General features: G+C 41.4%; 1 protein-coding gene across 2 annotated transcripts in view; it reads left to right on the forward strand.

Moving 5' to 3' along the window:
• The first annotated feature begins 19,549 nt into the window (after nucleotides 1–19,549).
• Nucleotides 19,550–20,911, forward strand: part of ctif (CBP80/20-dependent translation initiation factor) — a 50,572-nt gene continuing 49,210 nt past the window's right edge. For both annotated transcript variants that reach the window (XM_084571961.1, XM_084571962.1), the window contains exon 1: nucleotides 19,550–19,702. The gene's annotated coding sequence lies outside the window, so the exon portion shown is untranslated. The remainder of the gene's footprint in view (nucleotides 19,703–20,911) is intronic.

Here is a 20,911-nt window from a genome sequence, read left to right on the forward strand (position 1 = left end):
TAGCGTTTGTCATGCACATATATATATAAAAAGGTTGATATAAATTTTTTTAATGGCTTCTAATTTGTTGTGACATAATAATATAATACTAATAATATATTCTGTTCACCTATTAAATACTTGTGATACTTCAAGTACATTTTGCTCTTAATAATAATAATAATACTGAAAAATATAATGCTTTAATTTAATTAATATATTTTATCCTACGGGCATTTATTTATTTATTTATTACATTATATTCTTAAAGAGTCCATTTTTTAACATTTTGTATGATTCATTTTTAATATTTTTTTGTTATTTTGAGAAGACAAGCTATTACTTTTGTCTTTTTTGGGGGAGGGGGACAAACTGTGTGTTGCAGAGAAACTATTACATCCTGATTTCTTCCTCTTTCTCAGCTAGGATGACAGGTGAGGGAGTTTTCGTGAACTATTCAGACATGACCTTGAAATCACAGAGCGGAACAGTAGAGGTACTGTATACTGTAGTGTTTTAAAAATACTGGATCCGACTGACATACACAGAATTTATAAAAAAATAAAAAAATAAGTCTTGGTGAAATACATTTTAACACCATTTAATTTCTGTATTTAAAATATTGTGCCAGTCTCGAACACAACACTCGACCCGTAAACACATCTCCTCTCTGCTCCTGCCCTGGTCATCGGCGCTGTGTTGTGCGGTGTGAACGAGCCCTAATCAGCTCACTTCCTTGGGCATCAGTCTCTGGCCGACGGCACAAAAGGCCACGCTGGGACCACCGAAATCCTTCCTGGGATTTTCACTACCCTATTAAATACCACAAACACACTGACATACGGAAGCGCAGGCACACACACACACACACATACACAAACATCTTTTAACACCCACACACACATTTTGGGAAAGAATATACTGGATCTAGACTCATGTATTAATTTTGATGGGTTACTTCTTTGTGTCACAATCCTTCACGAACACATTTCACGTTGTTTAGTTTTTATTTTAACAACTAAAATTTAATTAGTTCTACAAATGCTATCTCTCTGAAGGTTTAGACATCTCATGTGCGTGATCAAGAGAAAGATGTTTGAATTTGAGGGACTTGGTGTAGTGAAATGTATTGTTCTCAGACTATTTGGCTCCAGAGCGTTGCAGAATCTGAACGCCATCTTTGTTGGTAATCAGTCCAGTTTCATATCCTCTCTTAAACTTAAACAATATCTGGTAGGTATCACACTTTCAGGAAATCCGGTAACCACCTGCAGACGTTTTTCACTAATCTGAGATAGTGCTTCTCTCTGTTCCGAGAAGATGAGTAGAATAATCGCTGTGAACTCTGCTATCTGTCACGTCTTTTCCTAGATGAAGGGGACAAGGGCTATAGTTTCTGGGTCAGTGTTGTGGGTAGGCCATATCGGCCCATTACGAGGTGGGCCTTTACGCGTTGTGTCTGAGTCGCGCACTGATGTTAAAGATGAGGCGTACATGTCTATGATGACCCGTTTAGATTAGAAAAGCTGTAGTATGCATTGTGCCTGTGAAGGAATGTACATTTCCTTATTTCTTGATTCTTATTGTGTCTTAACTTTCAGTTCAGTTGAAACTAAAACTAAATGTTTGTTGTTTTTGACTTGTGTATTTTCACCTAACAGAAGTGGCGATGTAAATGACTTTTCTTTCCCTCATTTTCTGGAAGGTCAATTAAAATTTGTGTTGTATTTGGATCAAAATCTGGCTACAAAACTACAATTTGGTCACCGTTACCAGCGTTATTGAGACGCCATTGAAGTGTGACTCAAGCGTTCGGTAACGCCATCAACGGATGTAAATATAATGCCGAAACCAGTGAAGCAAACTCAAAGGAGCGACAAAGTTCAACTTCTAGCGTCAAGTGTCGGACGTAAGCTTGTCGCTTCATTGCGCTGGCTTACGTTAATAATCGTGCTGTAGCTTGTTGCTCTCTCACTTCTAGTGTGAACACATCATTACAGTCAGTACTGTACCACTTCAAACCTCCCGCTCTCAGATACTTAAGGCTCACAAACGGTTTCTACAAACTTGTCCAAAAAAAACCCCCCAAAAAAACAAATGTTTGATGGAAAAATCTGCAAAACTGCTGCAGTGTCGCTGTAGTTTTCAAATTTCAGCCGTACTTGGAGTAATTGATAAAGTCTGATGAGATTTCTCCGGTTGCCATGGCGCGCACGGAACCAAGATCTGATCAGGGTTATCGTCATGGTGACAGATAAGCTTCGTGTCCTGCAGGCTTCACAGCAGCAGACGCCTGATATGTGAACGTGGTTGTGTGTTTCCACGCAAGGTGCATGTGTGGCAGCCACTATTCTCACACACACACATACACACACTTGCCAGTTTTGCTTTACTGTTTCCATGTCCTCATCACCTCCACCCCACCGCCGTCCACCCCTCCCCATCTGAAAGCCCTTCCTGCCCGCCTGAGAAGCAGAGGCACGGCCTGCTGGAGCTGACCTCACCCTTAGGACCCCCAGGAGACGCTGTCCATTACCGTTTCCAGCTGTCTCACAGTCCAGCCAGTTATCCCTGCTCAGACTAAAATAGCACCGGCTACTCACCCTCACATCCTCTGCCTATTAGCAGTCACATATGCCCTTACCACTGTCCCTGTCATTGTTTTATAGAAGGACTGGTTGTAGGGTGTTAATGGTATAGCACAAAAAGTATTGAGGAAAAACCAAACAAGGGCAGGAAAGACGGCAATGAATTTTCTCAAGTTACATTTTCTGTATTATTTCCATAATAGTTTAAAGAATAATGCCCTTTGGTGGAGCGTAATAGTCTACAAATCCAAATCAACTCTTGAACAATGTAAATGTCGTAATGAAATCTTAATGTACTTGTGAATGTACTTAGTAACTTTCCGCCTTTTGGAAAATGATGGAAATGATGAACTGTGTGCAGATGTCACACATCTTTAGCTCTGACACAACCGACTGAGCTCACCTCTGACTTCAGCCGATCCACCGCCGCAGGACTATGTTTGACATAAGCAGAGAGGAGGATGATGTTATGAAGTGACACTTGGAAAACAACAGGGAGGAGCCGGCAAAAGAGGGATGTCTGGGCGAAATGGTTTATTAAAACGGTCTGTGACTGGCGTTTAAGACCGATCAGGACGGGGACTACAGCATACAACGCCTGTCACACCGGGTCACCAACTTTATAATTGGAAACATATTATTAGACCTTCGGTGTGTTGAGGCATTTTGTGACGAGATAAAGATCGTTAGCTTCAAGAAGCAAAAGCGTCGCTGGTTAAGCCTGAGTAGTCTTCTCGTGTGTTCGTACATGCACAAAAATTCACAACCACAATTTCCACCTTTCGCCTCCAGATGTGTGTACTTGAACCACATCTGGCTCTGTGAGGCTGCTGCGCAGAAACTGCAGGCGGCAAACGTGCAGTGGTGTGTGAGCTTGACAGAGAGGAGGAAAATCCAGAGTTTGATTGTGAAATTGCCTTTTAAGGTAGAGGGGCTGTTAGATGTGAGAGTTAATTTCTCAAATATCAGTAAACCTCCTCAAGTAACAGTACTAATACAATAATAATAGAAATAGTCACAAGTAAAGAATATGATCAGCTGAATGTACCTAGAGTATGTACTGTAAGTGAAGGTATTTGTTCTATGTGAGGTGTCAAACACTGCGACTGATTTAAATTGGTAGCTTAATCCAAACTACTTACATGTCATGGTCTTTAATTTTTGAAGCCAGAGCTAATCCAAGTAGTTCCCAGGTGGTTTCCTTCGGCTGAGAGACGGAAAGAAGACATTTCTGCAACACATTTTTAAACAATGGGGTTTAAATGAAACCATCTGAGGCGGCTAAACCGGAAAAGGCCTCAACTACACATAGATTTGTTTGTGAGAGACATAACGATTTATATTTTAATCTAATTTTTTAATAGTATAGCGATGTAAAAAGTTATATTTAAATAAGAGTAAGAGGGAAAATAAATCCCTTACCCTCCAGTTCTGAAAACGTTCTACCTGGTTGGGTATGTTTTAAAATATATACAAATTCTCAGAGTATGTCTGACTGGATTTTGCAGCATGTTGTCACTATCACGTCTTGAATTACACTGTGATGGTTTTTTTTTTTTTTCCCAACAAATGTAACCAGCGGAAAACAACAGTTTATTTTAGAGCAAACGGAATAAGAACGTGGTAGTTAGAAGAAACCGAACACAAGAGACAAAGAAAAACGCCACCCGCGGGAACTTCACGACTGATTGTTTTAATCTGAAGTGTCTGTTGAAGGTCACGTCAGTAGTTTTTTTTATTCAGTAAAAATAACCCGTTCTCTTCCTGCTTTCACTCTTAATGAAGTGATTCTAGTTTTAATAGAATAGGGGATAGTTTGACTTAATTTTTGCTGCAGTTAGTTTTGGCTTTGGATTGCTGGAACAGCTCTACAGCATCTGACTAAATAATTGACTGCCTCAACACACTCACTAACTCTCTAATGGTAAAATATGGCAAACACCTACTGAGGCATTGAAACCGAGCCATTAGAAACCCAACAGGCCTAATGACAAATGCAGGAGGGAAAAATCATTCATTGCGCGCCCCGCGCCCCGAAAACCCTCCCAAAATCAATTGAACAAAAACTGTTTATGCATTCGCTCCATACACTCGGTGGCGCGTTACATTCTGCAATGCAAATAAGGGTGCAGGTAATGAAGCTTATGCAGTGTAAAAAGGCCAATTACTCTAGTATGTGGTGGCTGGGACAAGAGTGTGCTTGGGCTCCCTCCAGGCTAAAGACAGAGCCCAGTAAACACCTCATCAGCTGATGAGACACACACACACACACACACTCCACTCCACACACTGCTGAAGATCCTCGTGACTATTGTGAAATATACCAAAACACACACTCCAATAAATGGCACACTTACACTTGTACATAGGCATGCATAAAAGCACATGTAGACACATTTATACATAAATGTACAAAAGCAGCTGTAAAAACACATGCACCTGCATTAAAACACAGACAGAAAATAATGCAACTAGCTGCATATTTGTGAAACGTAATCTGCCTACAGATGAAGAGACGAAAGGAGGGGTGCAGAACTGCAGATCTCGTCTTTGTTTTCTTTTAAATGTTAGCTTTTCATTCATCACACGCTTTGCTGTCTAAATTAGGACTTGTCGAGGCTTGTTTTGTGTGCACACTGCCCAAAAACATTGTGTGTGTCTTTTTTTTTTGTCACCACGATACAGTAAAATTTGAGAGCTGAGAAAAGTAAACCTTGGCGGAGATGAGAGCAAATTGAGGAAAGGAATCGGGGGGGGGCAGGCAGGAGAGGAGAAAACAGGAGCGACGTGCAGCAGGAGGCCACTTGTGTCACCAGTTGCAGAGGGCCGTGGTGGGGAGGTGAAAATTAAAGCACACAGGTGGCGTCTTGCACCTTAGCCCAGGCTGAACCCCCCTCCCATGCCCTCACTGGTGTCAGTGGCCTCTATATGTGTATGTGTGTGTGTGTGTGTGAGTGCAGGATGGGTTCAGGGGGGGGGAGTGATGGGTGAGGGACATCTCAGGGGTGCCGACACGCACAGGTGAGTCACAGGTGTAGCTGCTGTCGCATTCACTGCATATTTCAGAGGTATCATCACGGGGAGGAGGGACACCTGAGCGCGGGGCACGCCACGGTCCTCCCTGCTCGTCAGACAAATTATTCTGATGTCTCATTGTGTGGAGCAGGGGGTGTGGGCTGGAAGAAGTGAGACCTGTTGGATGTGTCTAGAGACAAGGGTGCAAAAGAAATTATTTTTTTAATGCTTTAACAGAAAAAGGCTGGCCTCTTTATCAGCAGACGTATTTATGTACACACAGTAAATGTGCCTCGATGTTGTGTTTAACAGTGCGTTCACGTGCTCCCTCGATGTCTCAAGTTGGAAAGTTGTTTCTCCAACTTTGGTCCATTTTTAAATCTGAATGAGGAACACGACATGGAGGCTACAAACAAGATCTAATTTTCTTACAAGTGATTAAACAACATGTTGACTGCTGTTTCCAGTATTTGGGGCTATGTTTACATGGACGCCAGTATTTCGCTGCTAATGCCTCATGTCATCACCTCAGCTGGAACAGACTGAACCGATAAAAAGAAACTGAGTTGGCTTGATGGTGGAGGGATGGTGTAACCCATTACCACAGTAAGACGTGTACCAACGTTTTCATTTGGAGTTGACCTGACCTGCTAGTTGAAAAGTGAGAGGATCATCAAAATTGTTCAACCTGAATGCGACTGAATCACATCATCTCGGAACCATTTTGATAAATGGTGGCCCCCAAAATTTGAAATGTCTGGAGATCACCAGGTCATCAGGATTTTACTTCTAGTGACCATGAATGTCTTTACATAATGTCATCAATCGAACAACAGAAATTTACACAAACATTTTTTGTAATTGCAGTTTCCCGCGTTAAAGTGCAATGTTTTGTTGATCCGTTCACCCACCTTGACCTCTTCCTTATATCGACTTGGTGTCTATAGATGTACGTACCTAAGTCGCTTTGTTCCTCTAGAGCAGGGGTGTCAAATTCATTTTAGTTCGGGGGCCACATACGACCCAATTTGATCTCAAACGGGCCAGACCAGTCAGATAATAGCAAAATAACCTATAACTAAAGAAGGACAAGTACATTTGGAGAATGTCTACATTTAATAAACTGTCCTTCAAAGTTTTTAAAAAAAAAAATTAAGAAAAATAAGTGTAATTGCTGTCTGCTGTTTAGTCCTGGGTGTCAGTGTTGCGTTCTGTCCAGTTCTCTTAATAAAACCAGATTAGACCCTCTGGTGGGCAGATTTTGGCTCATGGGCCGTATGTTTGACACCTGTGCTCTAGAGGGCGCTGTCCCGAAGACACAGACATAATAAGTTGCCTCCTCAAACAACCTGTGGGGCAGTTGTTTTGTGAGGAGAGTCTCTTTAATATACAGTCAGTATATTACATAATGTTCTTCATATTAACTTGAAAACTTTGATTTCTACTTAAGACAAGAGCAAAGTAGAGGCTTAACACAAAATGACTTTATGTTCAGTGTGTGTATAGATGACAAGTGTAACTTTAAAATGCAAAGTACAGATATATCATTTTTATTTGTAATAAATCTGTGTCGAGGAAAATATTGTTTGTGAGTTAAATTAAGCTCAAGTCAAGAAATTGTTCAAGAAGAACAGTACCCATCTAGAACTTAGTGCATTCATGGAGATGTACTTGTTGTTCCCCACAAAGAGGAAAAAATGAACCTTCGTTCTTCGCAACTTAAATTATGTAAACCATGTGAGAAACTAAAAATATGACATGTTCCTCTGATGAAAGTATGACTGAGAAAAGTTCTGCCCTCTCACTGTGTGTGTGTGTCTGTCTGTGTGTGTCTGTGTGTGTGTTTGTTTCAGTCACATCCTATCTTGACCTATGTGACTCAGCACGGGTTTAAGCGGTCATATAATCGGGATACCCGAGCGCGCAAACCATAATCATCTTCGTTTCCATCTCTCAACATTAAAGGCTGCTCATTTTTTTCTACCATGTAATAATAGGGAACTTCCAGTTCATGTCTTACAACGGCTTGTAACTTTGTACAAATCACATGCCCATCAAACAGAGCTGGTGCTTCCCTTTTGGTGTTTATTTAGCCGAAAGGAATTCCAAAACACTCTCTATAAATTCGTTTTTCAAGCCTGTAAATTTGTCGTTGATATCGAGAAACAGGTTAAACGGAAGCCGAGAGCCGTTAAGGAAGGAAGAAAGAGATTAAAACCAAAAAAAAAAAAAAAAAAGGAGTAACAAATAGAGACAGACAGAGAGGCTGGGGAGGTCAATGTTGTAGACAGGAGGAGTGACAGGAGGCAAACCTCTGAGAAACTCTCCAAATAAAGCAGCAGAGAGGTGGGAGGAGGGAGTAATCTCTCTGCCTCACCAGAGGAGCGGAGGGTGGGGAGAGCTTGGACCTCACTGCACACACGCACACACACACACACACACACAGACGCGTTTCCATGCAAACAACTTGGCCATGCCGGGCGGTTAGGTGGGAGGATGTAAGGGAGAGGGCTACACCCTTATGCGAAGCTTTGTTGTGTGACACATAGACAGCCCACCCTAACATTCCCACCCCTATATTTGGCCTTGAATACAATTGCAGGTTTGAGGGCGACAAATCGGACTGGGGCAGGCAGACTCAGCTGAGGACAAGGGCAAAATTACACGATGAGAAGGGGAAACCGCTGCCGTGGAGCGGTTGTTTTGCAACAGTATTAAAGATAAGAAATATGCAGTGTTTTTAAGTCGTTTATAAGCTGCAGAATTACGAGTGAGGAGGTTTTGGATTAAAATCTCCCTCATGCTACATGGTAGCCATCGATTTCTGTCTTTGTTCGTCTTGTTATTTTTCTACAAAATCGTTCATTGTGGTCTGGCAAACGGACTCGCAGAACACGAATAATATGATGTTAAAGAATGCATTAAAAGAGATCAAGGTCATTTTTATACTTTAACAATTCTTATTCACTTTTCATACAATTTGTCTGAGTCAGGTGTCATTTTGCTGATCGCTGTTGACCCCCCCTTTGTCGTTATTTCCTGGTTCTTACACGTGCACCACAGAGATTCTTTTGTGAATGCAGAATTTTTCATCTCTGGCGTCTCTAAATATGCAAAAATAATAATAAAAAAAGAAAGTAAACCAGCTTTTAAAAATTTAAAAACTGAAATTAGCCTGGAGATTTAACAGGAGGTTGATCGAACTACATTTTCCAAATAAAATACTTTAACGCTATAAATTCTGTGGGAGACTTGATGAAATTTCACACAATTTGCTTATATATACACGTTTAAATCTCATATAATATTTTTGCAGTAACATAGAAACATATAAACAAATAATAATAAATACTGCAGCAATATAAGTTTCTAAATTTTAATCAAAATAAAAGTAAAAAGCCTTAAATAATAATAAAAATTGTCCGTGCATTGTTTTGTGTTTATTTTTCTATTTTACACGTCTTCTCCATGTGTGTACATATGTGCGTACAGTAAGTGCGCGCCTGTGCTGTGTGACTGTGTTTGTAATTATGTGTGTGTGTGTGTGTGATTCTGTGCCTACAGTATGTGTGTGTGTTGGGGTAATTACACAGTAGTGGACTGGTGGTGGGACAGTAAATCAACTGTAGAATGACTTGGATGGGTCCGCTCTGCCAGCAGCACTCCTCACCCTAACCGGTCATCAGGGAGGGATACACTCTTAGAATAAATACTGTGTGTCTACCTCATGTGTGTGCATGCGTGTCTATATACATCTGTGCACACACTGAATTTTCTGCTGTATGCTTCGGTCCACACATGTTTCGTCGGTATGAACCTGTGTGTCCTCGCGTGCGCCGCGCAGAGCAGAGTAGTGTGTGTGCACGGCGCGGCATGGGCGTGTCGGCGCGCAAGTGTGTTTGTACGCGCGCGCGCGAACGCTGGTGGTGTGTCAGCAGAGATCCTCACCCAAACAGGTCATGAAAAAGGGACTCTTGACTGCTGCCTTTTCTCACCGCAGCAGCCACTCGGCCTGCAGCCACACGGTTAGCTGCTATTAAAAACACTCCCCGCAAACCCAGAGTGAAAGAAATATTTTCAGTGCGTCACTCACAATCTAAAAGCATTTCTCAAATTTTATGAGACGGTCCTGCCAGCGGAATCAGTGTGTGTCTGTTCATATCTTGAAAGGCTGCTGCTGTTTGTCCAGAATTTAAGATTACGTGTCCAAGAAGGTTGGAAGAAGAGTTTAGTAAAAGCAACAACAACACAATGCATGAATACTACGCTACATGTGAAAACTCTTGGCATTGATTGTTGTAATTAGGTTAAAGTGCTGAAAATGTGAAGTTAATTTAGTGAGGAGTCTGTCAAGATCTGTCAGAGATCATCCTAAACCAGCTGAAACGGACGAAACTCATTTGTATTTGGGAGAATCAAGAGAAAACTTCATAACCACAAGATCTAATGATTCATCACAAACAGAAAGGCACTGGTAGTAGTCCAGAGAAACCTGCAAAAACAAGCTGAAGTTCTGTGGCCTGGGGAAAATGATAACAAACTGCTCATGACCCCAAACAAACCACCTTATCTCTCAGATATGGTTGGGTTGCATGCATGCCTTCCAATGGAACTAGTATTTATGGATGATTTCAGTGCTGACGGATGAAGGAGGGCAGAGGTATTCAGGAACATTCAACCAAATTTCACCAATGATTTGGACTCTAAACATAACAACTACCACCCAAGAGCATTTGGAGAGAAGAGGTGAAATATCTCCAGAGCGGCTGAGCTGCTTTCCACCTGCTGAAGGACGGACTCAAGGCAGAGAGTCACAAACATAAAGATGGGAGAGCAAACAAAGCTCCAGCTTATGTCTGTGGATTCTGTGATTTTGGATCCACAAAACATTAAACAGCTCATGTTCACATCACCCGTTTTCATAGAAGATATATCTCCAGACAAAAGTAGTGTTAATCACATCTGTATCTTATAGTGTGTTTAATGTAATTTTTCATGAATGCTGTGTACATTAAAAAGTATATAAAGTATTTGGCCTTGTTTAAACCTGATGCCTGTGTTTGTATGTGTGTGTATGTGTGTGTATTCGTGATGCTGCTGAATCTGCAACTTGTGCCAACACACAGAACGTGACTGAATACAAAACTCTGAAATATGAACAGGCATGTACCAGCATGAGTCACAATCACACACACACACAAACACACACACACACACACACACACACACACACACAGACTGTCCACATTATTGGACCCGGCGATTACTGGCAATAAACACCAATCAGCTTGCTTGCACGTTGTCTCAGTGTATATGCGCCTCTTCCTTTACAAAGCATGAATGTGAAACTCAGGCACACGTTGCTGCGTCGTTCCACATTGCTTTGTCTTTTCTTTTACTGTTTGTTCATGATGAAAAGAAACCCACACCCCGTTCCTGCTGCACACACGACCCATAAAACGGCATGCCTTACAGCATGGGGGTGGCTCATTGAAGCCATTGCTACACAACGAAAACCTTTACAGTTGATCGTATCTCATCTTCGGCCACGGATACAGTGAAACCCCCAAACCTACCCTCACCATTACTATTACCACAGGCCAACCACACAATAACATATACACATTCACACACATACACTGCGTCTGTGTCTCGAGGACCATGATTAGGGGTCTGGAGTTGGGGTGACGCCCTACAGGTGCTTTAGTACTTAGCTCAGGTTTCTATCCCTTATTTCATAGCAGTTGTGTCTCTTGTATGGAACCGTATAGCGTTTAATATTTTTATGACACACGTGTGAATTTAATGCATAAATATATATAAAGAAAAACAGAATTACTGGAGTTTATTCCAAGTTATATGGATTTTTTTCTTTACATATCTGTTTGTAGTGGAGTTTTTCCAGTAGCTAATAACACTATTGCATTTTATCATTTAGCCATAACACGTCCCTATTCCTGTTAGCTAGTCGGTCCCAAAACTGCTACCAGATTTAGCTAATAATAGCAACACATGTTAGCTAGAGCATTTCCTTTTTTTTGTATCTTAACAAGGCTACATATGCTACCTAGCTACATATGCTACCTAGCTAGTGGGCTAACTCGAAAGTTGGGGGGGTTGAGTCTGATATAACCTGTAGTTACGACATAGGAAGCTGTGTGCACAAAATGTTTGTCACTGAGGTGGTAGACAGCTGCTAGGCGACTGTTGATGTCTGTTTACCCAGCTAACGACTTAATGTAGGAAATGTAAAGGCGTAATGAAAGGATGAGGATGTAAGGGATATATACATTTTCCCCGCCAGCCGTATCCCGGGCTGCTAGCGTCTGTTTGAACAAAGGGAGGAAGTGAAGACGTGTCGTTCATTTCTCGCTACAGTCTATGCTCTCGCCACTTGAAGGCAGCATGAAGATGTTGCTAAGAGAAAAAAGAAAATGTTTAACAGTCTTTTCCTGAGGTTGCTGAAGCCAGACGAAGCTAGCTAACAATGCTAACATGGACTCCTCACTTTGATGCTGCCAGATAGGTAGCATTGGTAACTTTAAGATAAGGATTAAAAGCTACAGATGTTGGGTGTCGGTGCACATGTCAAAGATGTAGGAAATAGTTGGTTTAATTATCCCCTACAGACAGAATGACACTGCTCCAGATAAAATGAAGATAAAATGAACTGACAGGCTAAATTTGGATCTAGTTGTGCTAGTGTTAGTGAGACGACAGCTACATGGCGCCACTAGGATAAACTTTACTGCATAATTTACACAATTTACTCAAATTAATTTACAACGTTTACATGTATTTAATTTTGGACACTACTATACTATTTAATGTATTTTCTCGGTTTAATTTGATTAAGCATACGGTGCTGGCTTTGAGTTTCAAGTTATTTTTTTTTGCAAACAAGAAATCTGCGCACATAAAAAAGGATAAAAAAAAAACAACTCTTTGACTCAAATTTGATTTTAATTGCCTTTTAAACAGACATATAAGCTCCTATGTCTTACACTGACGCAGGGACGGTTTTAAAAATAACTCCTGTCTTCAGTAACTGAAGACATGCAAACGAATACCATAGCAACTCTCCGCCGTAACAGCTCACCTGGGGGATTTCAGGGTGCGAGTGAAACATCTGATGGCACAGCTTGCCGTGTAATTTTTAATTTCTACTGTAAATTGAAAAAAGAATAAGGTGAAACTGTACCTGTACAGAGTGAGCAACGGCGAGCAAATGAAATATACTGCGTGGCAAAAAAAAAAAAAAAGTTAAAAATACAGAATTAATTTTCTTTTATTATAGTGTTATCTCATTTCACATCTTAGCCTGTATTCGTTTATAATCATGTACTTTTTGGCCATTTTATTTTATTAAACTTAACAGGTTTGACTTCATTTAATAGACACAATGGCCGTCACATTCTCATCTCTATGTTCCAGTACATTTGAGCTGTGAATAGTGAAGGCATAAACAAATACGACTGAACCGTGACACACTCAAACAAAGAGGATAAAGAGGAGTTTTAATTAAAATAATAATTTAAAAAAAAGATCCAGAGGAGCCCACAGTCTCTTAGCCCTGTGTGGGATGTAGTTTGGCTGGGCAGGAACGCAGTATAACCAGACGCACTGCTTTCATTTTCCCCCTTCCAGACAAGACAGAAACACAAAAAGCATACACACACAGTCACACACAAACACACACACACACACAGATGTTATGTTTCGTAATTTTAACACCCGTCTCTGACCTGAAAGCACCTCTCCCTATCACTGGTGCACGCTGTACAGTTCAGACAAGGTCCGTTAGTGGGCTGAGATTTCTGTTTTAACACCCCTAGTTGGAGTCCTACTGCTCAACACGTACACACACACACACACACATATATGCATACATGAGAAAAGGAGTAAGTGTCAAACAATGTTGCCACATCATGTAAAGAAATATGTCACAAGAACTGACACACTGCTCCAACTGTACTCACTACTGTGTGAACGAATGGATGCCTCAATACAGTTTAAATTATTATAAATTATTATTATTATACGTAAGAAAAGATTGCAAACCAATTAATAAATTAATAACGAGGAATAAACTGAAGCAAAACTATCAAGCATGCTTTCAAAAAATGCATCAAGGAGCATGACTTTAAATGTGATTCCTCACCTCTTTTTGAACTTTCCTATTGTCTTCAACTGGATTAAATTACCCCAGCACTTACTCATGTCCAGACAGACAGACAGACATAATGCCACTACATAACCCATAAACGAGAACAACTACAATAGAATAAAGGGCCAGCGCATTGACACGGTAGAGAGGGTACAATAATAAAAAAGACAATCCCTGACGCAAACGGACAGTAACGCGGGAAACATGTCATTGGCATCTGTCACGAACGCTCAGGCTAAGAAGTTGGTTTATTTTAAACAAACACATGACATCGTGTTGGGTAGTGTCTGTTTTTTTGTTGAAATGCGGTTACATGAGAATGACGGCCTGGGATCACTTTATGGTTTTATTTATTTTTCTGCCGAGCGCGTAGCAGAGGTTGGGTCGACTTCGCCAACTACTTCACTTTGGGTGTTGATGCATGTGCGGAGTTTGACATGTTGGTCTGCGTCTCTGGGCTCTTAGGCGGCATGATTTTGTGACATTACAACCCGTTTGTCATGTCAGTCGTGGCTCAGTATTCAGCTAAACATATTTTTATTTAAGTGTGCGAGGGAGTAGATGATTGTGAAATTTAAGTACAAACTAAAACTTAGTGTTTACATGCTGATGATAATGCAAGTTGCTTTTAAATAGGGTTGCAACATGGCAGTCATGCTATTTTTTTAATTACTGCATCACTTCACGACACATCTCATCATGGAGGTCATCTTGTTGGCAGAAATAAGAAATAAATTCATCTGTTCTCAGCTCCAGGTTTGCCTTTATAATCTTCATGACATATTTTCTCAATATTTGGAGACTGCAGCTTTACTTGTCAGTAATGTTTTTGAGATTAAAATCCTTCATAGATCCTTTAAACTAAGTCACAGCCGCTCCAACATGTATTTTCTTATGCCAGCAACCAACTATCAAACTATTTTTGAAGGTCAAAAGTCTCCCTCCCTTCTTCCACAGCCTTCTACCCTCTTGCACCTGCTATCATTATCACCCCCCCACAAATCCCACCTCCTCCCCCTTCTCCACCCTCCATCCCCTACCTGTCACCCTCCCCTCCGACCCCCGCTGCTTGTCGCATCTCTCTCACCTCTCCCTCTGGTACCTGGCACCTCTCCTCACCTCTCCTGCTCCCCTCTCCATCCTTCACCCTGCCACGCTCCCGCTATCCGTCCCCTCGTTCTCTCAGCTATGCCTCCTCTATACCTATCGCCGTCCCCGCGGCTCCCTCTGGTCCCCTCCCTCTCCGTCCCTCTCCACTTTCTGACACTCTATGTGTTGCTGGTGAACTTCCTTCTGTGTTCCATCTGCCCCTTTCCCACCTCTCCCACTCCCTTCCAGCAGACCCACCTACTCAACGGGTGCTCACCATACATGCAGGCAGGCAGCACACACGGCCCAGAGCTGTCAGCGCGCTCCTCGGACAGTCCGCGCTCTACCGCAGCTCGGCAGCAGGGGGAGCGTCAGGCTGCTGAGGACGGGACGGAGGGGGGAGAGGAGAGCAGCCTCTGCTCCTGGAGAGGGAGACTGACGGACAAAAACACATAGCACAAGAATATTTTTCTATCAAGAGTTAAGGAAATAATTTGTGCTTCAAATTTTGATACAGAATGAACTGAATATTCTCGAAGAAAACCCCTTTTTGTGCACCAAAAATAAAATATTTATAGTGTTTGTAGAAATAATTAGTCACTTAATTGATTGGAGAAAAAGAAATGTTAATCATTTAAATAGTTATTTAAGAAAAGCTCTTTAAAATTCAGCTTATATTAGAATTAAATGTATATTTATTCAAACTATCGATTAGACAAAAAAAAAGCAGATCTGTTGTATTTATTTATGACATTATATAGACATATATATATATATATATATATATAAAGAGAGAGAGAAATAATTGTATAATGAAGAAAATAAACAGCAGAAAAACCTATAAATAAAAAATATTGTTGATAGTTGTTCATATATAATAGTAGTTTTAAGGGTAATTTCTAACAAAAAGTCATAATCTAAATCAAATTAAAGAGATTTTTTTTCCCTTAGATAGCTAAATATTATTTTACTATTCTTTTTGTTAACTGTTAGCCTCTCTGATACTGGGATCAGATCTGGTATCGTGCTTTCAAATTATAAATATTCTGGTGAGGATTCATTACTGAAAACCTGCTGCTTATCAGTGGGGTTTAATCCCGTTAACGTTACGGACATTTTGCCACAGAATCTCAAGAAAAGTACGACATTATCAGTTTCACAGCGTGTTGCAGAGATATTGTGCTAGATTGAATTAGATAATTTTCCTTCCACTCCTTGCAGTCTGAAGGTAACAGCGCGGCTACAGCTAGAGTCCTATGATCTGTCTGCTGCCCCCACCTGCTGGTTAGAAAGCTATCATGTTTTTGTTACTCAACAAATTGAACCGAGGCCAAATTCAGTGTGTTTATTTGTGTGAGCGTTAATGTGTGTGTGTGTGTGTGCACGGCCGTGTGTGTATTTTACACAAAGAGATGTTCAGTCACTTCCACCCACTTAGTTTCTCTCCATCTAGTTCACAGTGATCTTTCTCCCACACCTATCTCCTGCAGCCATTCAACCCAACAATAAAAGAGCAGAGCTGCAGTGCACCGCTGCACCGGGGCCGCCGGCCTAATGAACTTCACATACTGACTAGCGCAAATAATCAGCCCGCGCTCTATAAAAACCCGCACGTACAGTAATAACAGTTTGCTGGCCGGTGTTGTTTATATCACACCGTTGCTCTCAGAAGCCGCAGGAGGGGAGAGTCTGTGACCTTAAGAGCTGTGGGGCCTGTACTGTCTAATTCCATGTTTATGGTTTTGCCTTTTATAACACACACAGACGGAGCTGCCCAGGCCACAAGCACACGGAAATATCATCATGCGTCCTCTCTGCTGCTAATTGGTGCCTTGGTACCATCCCTCTGGTGGGGATTCAGCTATGTGCAGGGCGACCTGAGGAGCAAAGCCAGCTCCAGCTTCTCCCTCACTCCACAGGAGTTCTCCACACTGTTCCACTGAAAAACCAACTTTAAAATATAGTTTAAGTTCATAGTAACAAATAGAAATACTGAAGATTTATTCAAGTGTGGTACTAGATTAGTTTTTTTTTTGTATTTCTATTTTCTTCCACTGTTCCCATCCCCATCGTTACAGCTTTCAAAAGTGACGCACACATCACTTTATCAGTAATTATCAACCAATGCATCAAGCATTATTCTGGGCAAACAGCAGTCTTACTTTTGGTACTCCATGCTTTTGTATTTTGCGTTTCACTTGCATTTTTTTACTGTAACTTCTCCGACTGCTGTGTAAGCCTTTGTGTAAATATACTCATCTGCTGTCGGCACAGGCTACAAAGAAATATATGTTTATCTTCATAGTTGCTCACATCCGTTACCTTTCTGATGACTGAAAATTAAAATTGACATACGTGTGGTGTGGGTCTATGCTCTCTGTGTTAATATAAGGTATTTTATGTTTTGTTTTAACTCTTGTTGCATGCTGTACAAAGTTTATTGACATTTCTAGAACAATAAAATTATATACCAGTTCAACATTATGGTTCCCTTGGCAACGGTGAAAATTAGTTCTTGAACGTTTACAGCTTGGCTTCACAGGAGTCTAAAATCTGATGTTCAGTAGACTCGGGGATTTAAAACAAATAACAGATTAGCGAGATGTAGAGAGAATTATATTACTCCGTAAGTGGACGCGTTTTCTGACATTTGTGCTCGGCTCACAGGCTGCGAGAGCAGATTACAGGGCGGTGCATCATGGGCTTCAGTTTTTTTCTGATACTCATAACAAAAAAAGAAAGCCGCAGGTTTGTACACGTGAGAAGAGACCGTATAAATGGAGCATCTGCAGAGAGAAAATGCTCAGCAGCATGGGAGGGAAATGGAGGGCTGGAGTGCTTGCGGTGCTGCGGGTGATGTGAAGAGGACAACAAAGTAATTATGGGACGACTAAGGACAGATATAGAAATGGGAGAGTAAGTGAGAGGGAGAATGAGAGGAAGAAGAAGAAGAAGTGGGTTGGGGGTGTAGTGAACGGTTGGAGTCTCCATCACACCATGGTAGTTAATTAGCCTCTGACTGAGACATATTCTGCAGCCATCTGGAACACACAGGAACTTTTTTCACTCGGCTGCATGACTACCTGCCCAATTTCAGATTCATACATCTGTCTGTTATTACAGCGATATGTGTGTGTTTACAATTGTGTGTCTTACTAAAGGGCTGCTTCATTAAATGCAGACCTATTTTTTAGTCAGTCGGTCTGGACTCTATCTTCCAACTGTCTACCATACGGGTTAAAGACCCTGATGAATCCCTGTGGAAGCTTATTCATACTATGTACGCATAGTGTACACACGTCTACATCTACAGTGACTCACACTAACACAGGACAGAGGAGAGGTCTGTTACTTTAACTGCACTTCTCTTATTTTCCACAAGGGGTCGTGTTTATACCAAAAACACTAGAGCTCACTGATCTGTTGTCGTCTGTGTTTGGATTCAGACTCTGAGGGTTTCTTTTTTATTTATATCCTGCATGAAAAATCAAGCAATCTCATAAGAGAAAACAGATGACCGATAAATATATATTTTTTTAAAGGCACCTACAGTTTTTACTCACAACTCATGTGCTCCACTGCATTTTGTTGGCAAATCACTTCATTAACGACTAATGGGTAAATTATTTGGGGAGAGAAAACAACTCATGCACACATTCAACAACCACAACAAGTCATGTGAGTGGCTTCAGCCATGAGCACAAAAATGATAAATCTGTTAAACGTATTCTAAGAAATCTGTTGAAATAAACCAACATATCCAGTTCACATAATACGGACTGCAAACAAAACTTGCAAATTACCCTATTTGTTTTTTATCAAAAAAGACAGAGAAGTATCTTGATGCCGACTGTTCCTTTCTGTGTGGAGTTTGCATGTTCTCCCTGTCTCTGCGTGGGTTCTCTCCGGGTACTCCGGCTTCCTCCCACCGTCCAAAGACATGCTCATGCTCAGGTTAATTGGTGATTCTAAATTGGCCGTAGGTGTGCCGCGTGTGAGTGTGAATGGTTGTCTGTCTCTCTGTGTTGGCCCTGTGATAGACTGGCGACCTGTCCAGGGTGTACCCCCCCCCCGCCTCTCGCCCGATGACAGCTGGGATAGGCTCCAGCAGACCCCCAGGACCCTTAACAGGAATAACCGGGTATAGAAGATGAATGAATGAAAAGTATCTAGATGCAGTATCAGCTGAAAGAGACTCAGAATAGTTAATATATCCAGTTTTACAATATGTAGCTATATAAACACGCAAATGCAGACACAAATATTAAACAAATTTGTATTTATATTAATAGTAGTGGCAGTGGTATTGATCACCTTGCAGTTTAACTACGAAGGATAAAGAAAGGGTCACAATTTATAACTTACATCTCTAGATAAAAGATATTCTGTTGTTTTATTATTTTATTTTATTATGTACTTATTTGCAGTAAATGGCCATGATGCAGCACAAATAATGTTTTATTTATTATTGCATTTAGTTTAATTTTATTTTATAACTTACATCTCAGGGATAAATTGCCATGATGGATTTGCATCACACAAAGGTTCGCTCTGTCCTTTTTATTTATTTGATTTTATATGCATTGCAACTGTATAAAATGAGGCAATAACAGCGGTGTCCCTAACATAACTCCATCTCCCACAATGCCCAGCTCTCGAGCGCACGTGTCAACGCTGCCAACAGACCGGACTGGACGTCACATTCCTGCATTCCCTTTTTCCTCAGTGTGGGACGTCGGAGTTACCTCTGGTGCAGCTAATCCTCTTTTCCCCCCTCTTCTTTTTGAGAAACACACCCATGACACGGCGGATTTGATCTCAGGAGGCGATCCCGGGTTCGCCAGGTGCCAGAATCTCACTTCGGGTAGGGATTTATCTCATTTTAAGGCGTCTGAAGGCGTCTTGCGGTTGGCTCTGCTCCTACCGTGGTAACCAGATAATAACAGTTTTATAAAATGCGCTGGATTCGCGGCGAGTGGTCTCGGTGAGTGACCTGGTTATGCTTTGACCTGCACTGGCAGACCTGTTGGTGTATCACAGTGGATGCAGAGCGGTTTAAATCAGTCATTTGTGGCCTGTTGTTTACTGTTGTACTCGTAAGCTAGCGTTAGCCGGGCTGGTTAGCCGCAAAGCTTGCGTCACCATTGTTACCGGTTGATACGCGGGCACACGCACCAGGGCGTGGAAGCGCCTCCAGATGTGGCTTTGTTACTCTGACAGGGACACTGTGGTGCAGTGGCTTTAATGACTTTTAAACCTCCTGTCATGATTAAAACACGTTGCTACCACCAGTAGCTAGCATCCCAGACAAGCATGGGCGTGGCTACAGAATGAAAATAGGGAAAGGGCTACAGCAGTAGTAATAGTTCAACCATTATGGCCGAGCACTTTTGGTTTCAGTTGTATTTTGAAAGATAAAGAAGCGATAAAACGTTTGGATTTCGGATCTGAATGGAGCTGAGCTAGCTGCAGATCAGCAGGCTGCCTCAGCTGTTGAGTCTTACAACAAAGAGTTGGTCAGCTTTTACTGTAACAGCACAGAGGCGAATCAATGAAAGTACAGATACTCTTTATCTACAGTGGTATTTGAATCCTCCTCCTTTCAGAGATTAAACAGTTGAAGCATAATGTTTAATTAAATTGTTTTTGGGGGGGTGGTATGAATTTCATATACATTTGGGGTCTCCAGTCTGTAGGATTTACAGTTTAATAACGCGCTTGTCAGACTTGGCAGGAGGCCTGGCTGTTGGGTTTTTAAGGTTATACTTTAGTCCGGTTTGCTCATAACGTTCCTGAGATTCCTGCCGTTCAGAGACTGATTGGATCAGGGTGACTTTGGTGAGGTGAAGGAATGTTTGCATGCCGCCACAAGTCGCACAACATAGACCCTACTACTAAGACGGGATATCGCACACTTTGATGTAGAGACCGAATTTGAAATGTGCCTCAACTGGAGGCCTAAGGATTCCCAGTCATCCAGGTAATGGTATATCCAAAAACAAAGCTGAAAACATAGGCAGCCAGACTTGTTTGAGTTTTCTTGAAGGATTTTATTTTTCCTGGCTTGTTAGAG

Source organism: Chelon labrosus (genome assembly GCF_963514085.1).
Source record: "Chelon labrosus genome assembly, chromosome: 22".
Lineage (NCBI taxonomy): Eukaryota > Metazoa > Chordata > Actinopteri > Mugiliformes > Mugilidae > Chelon > Chelon labrosus.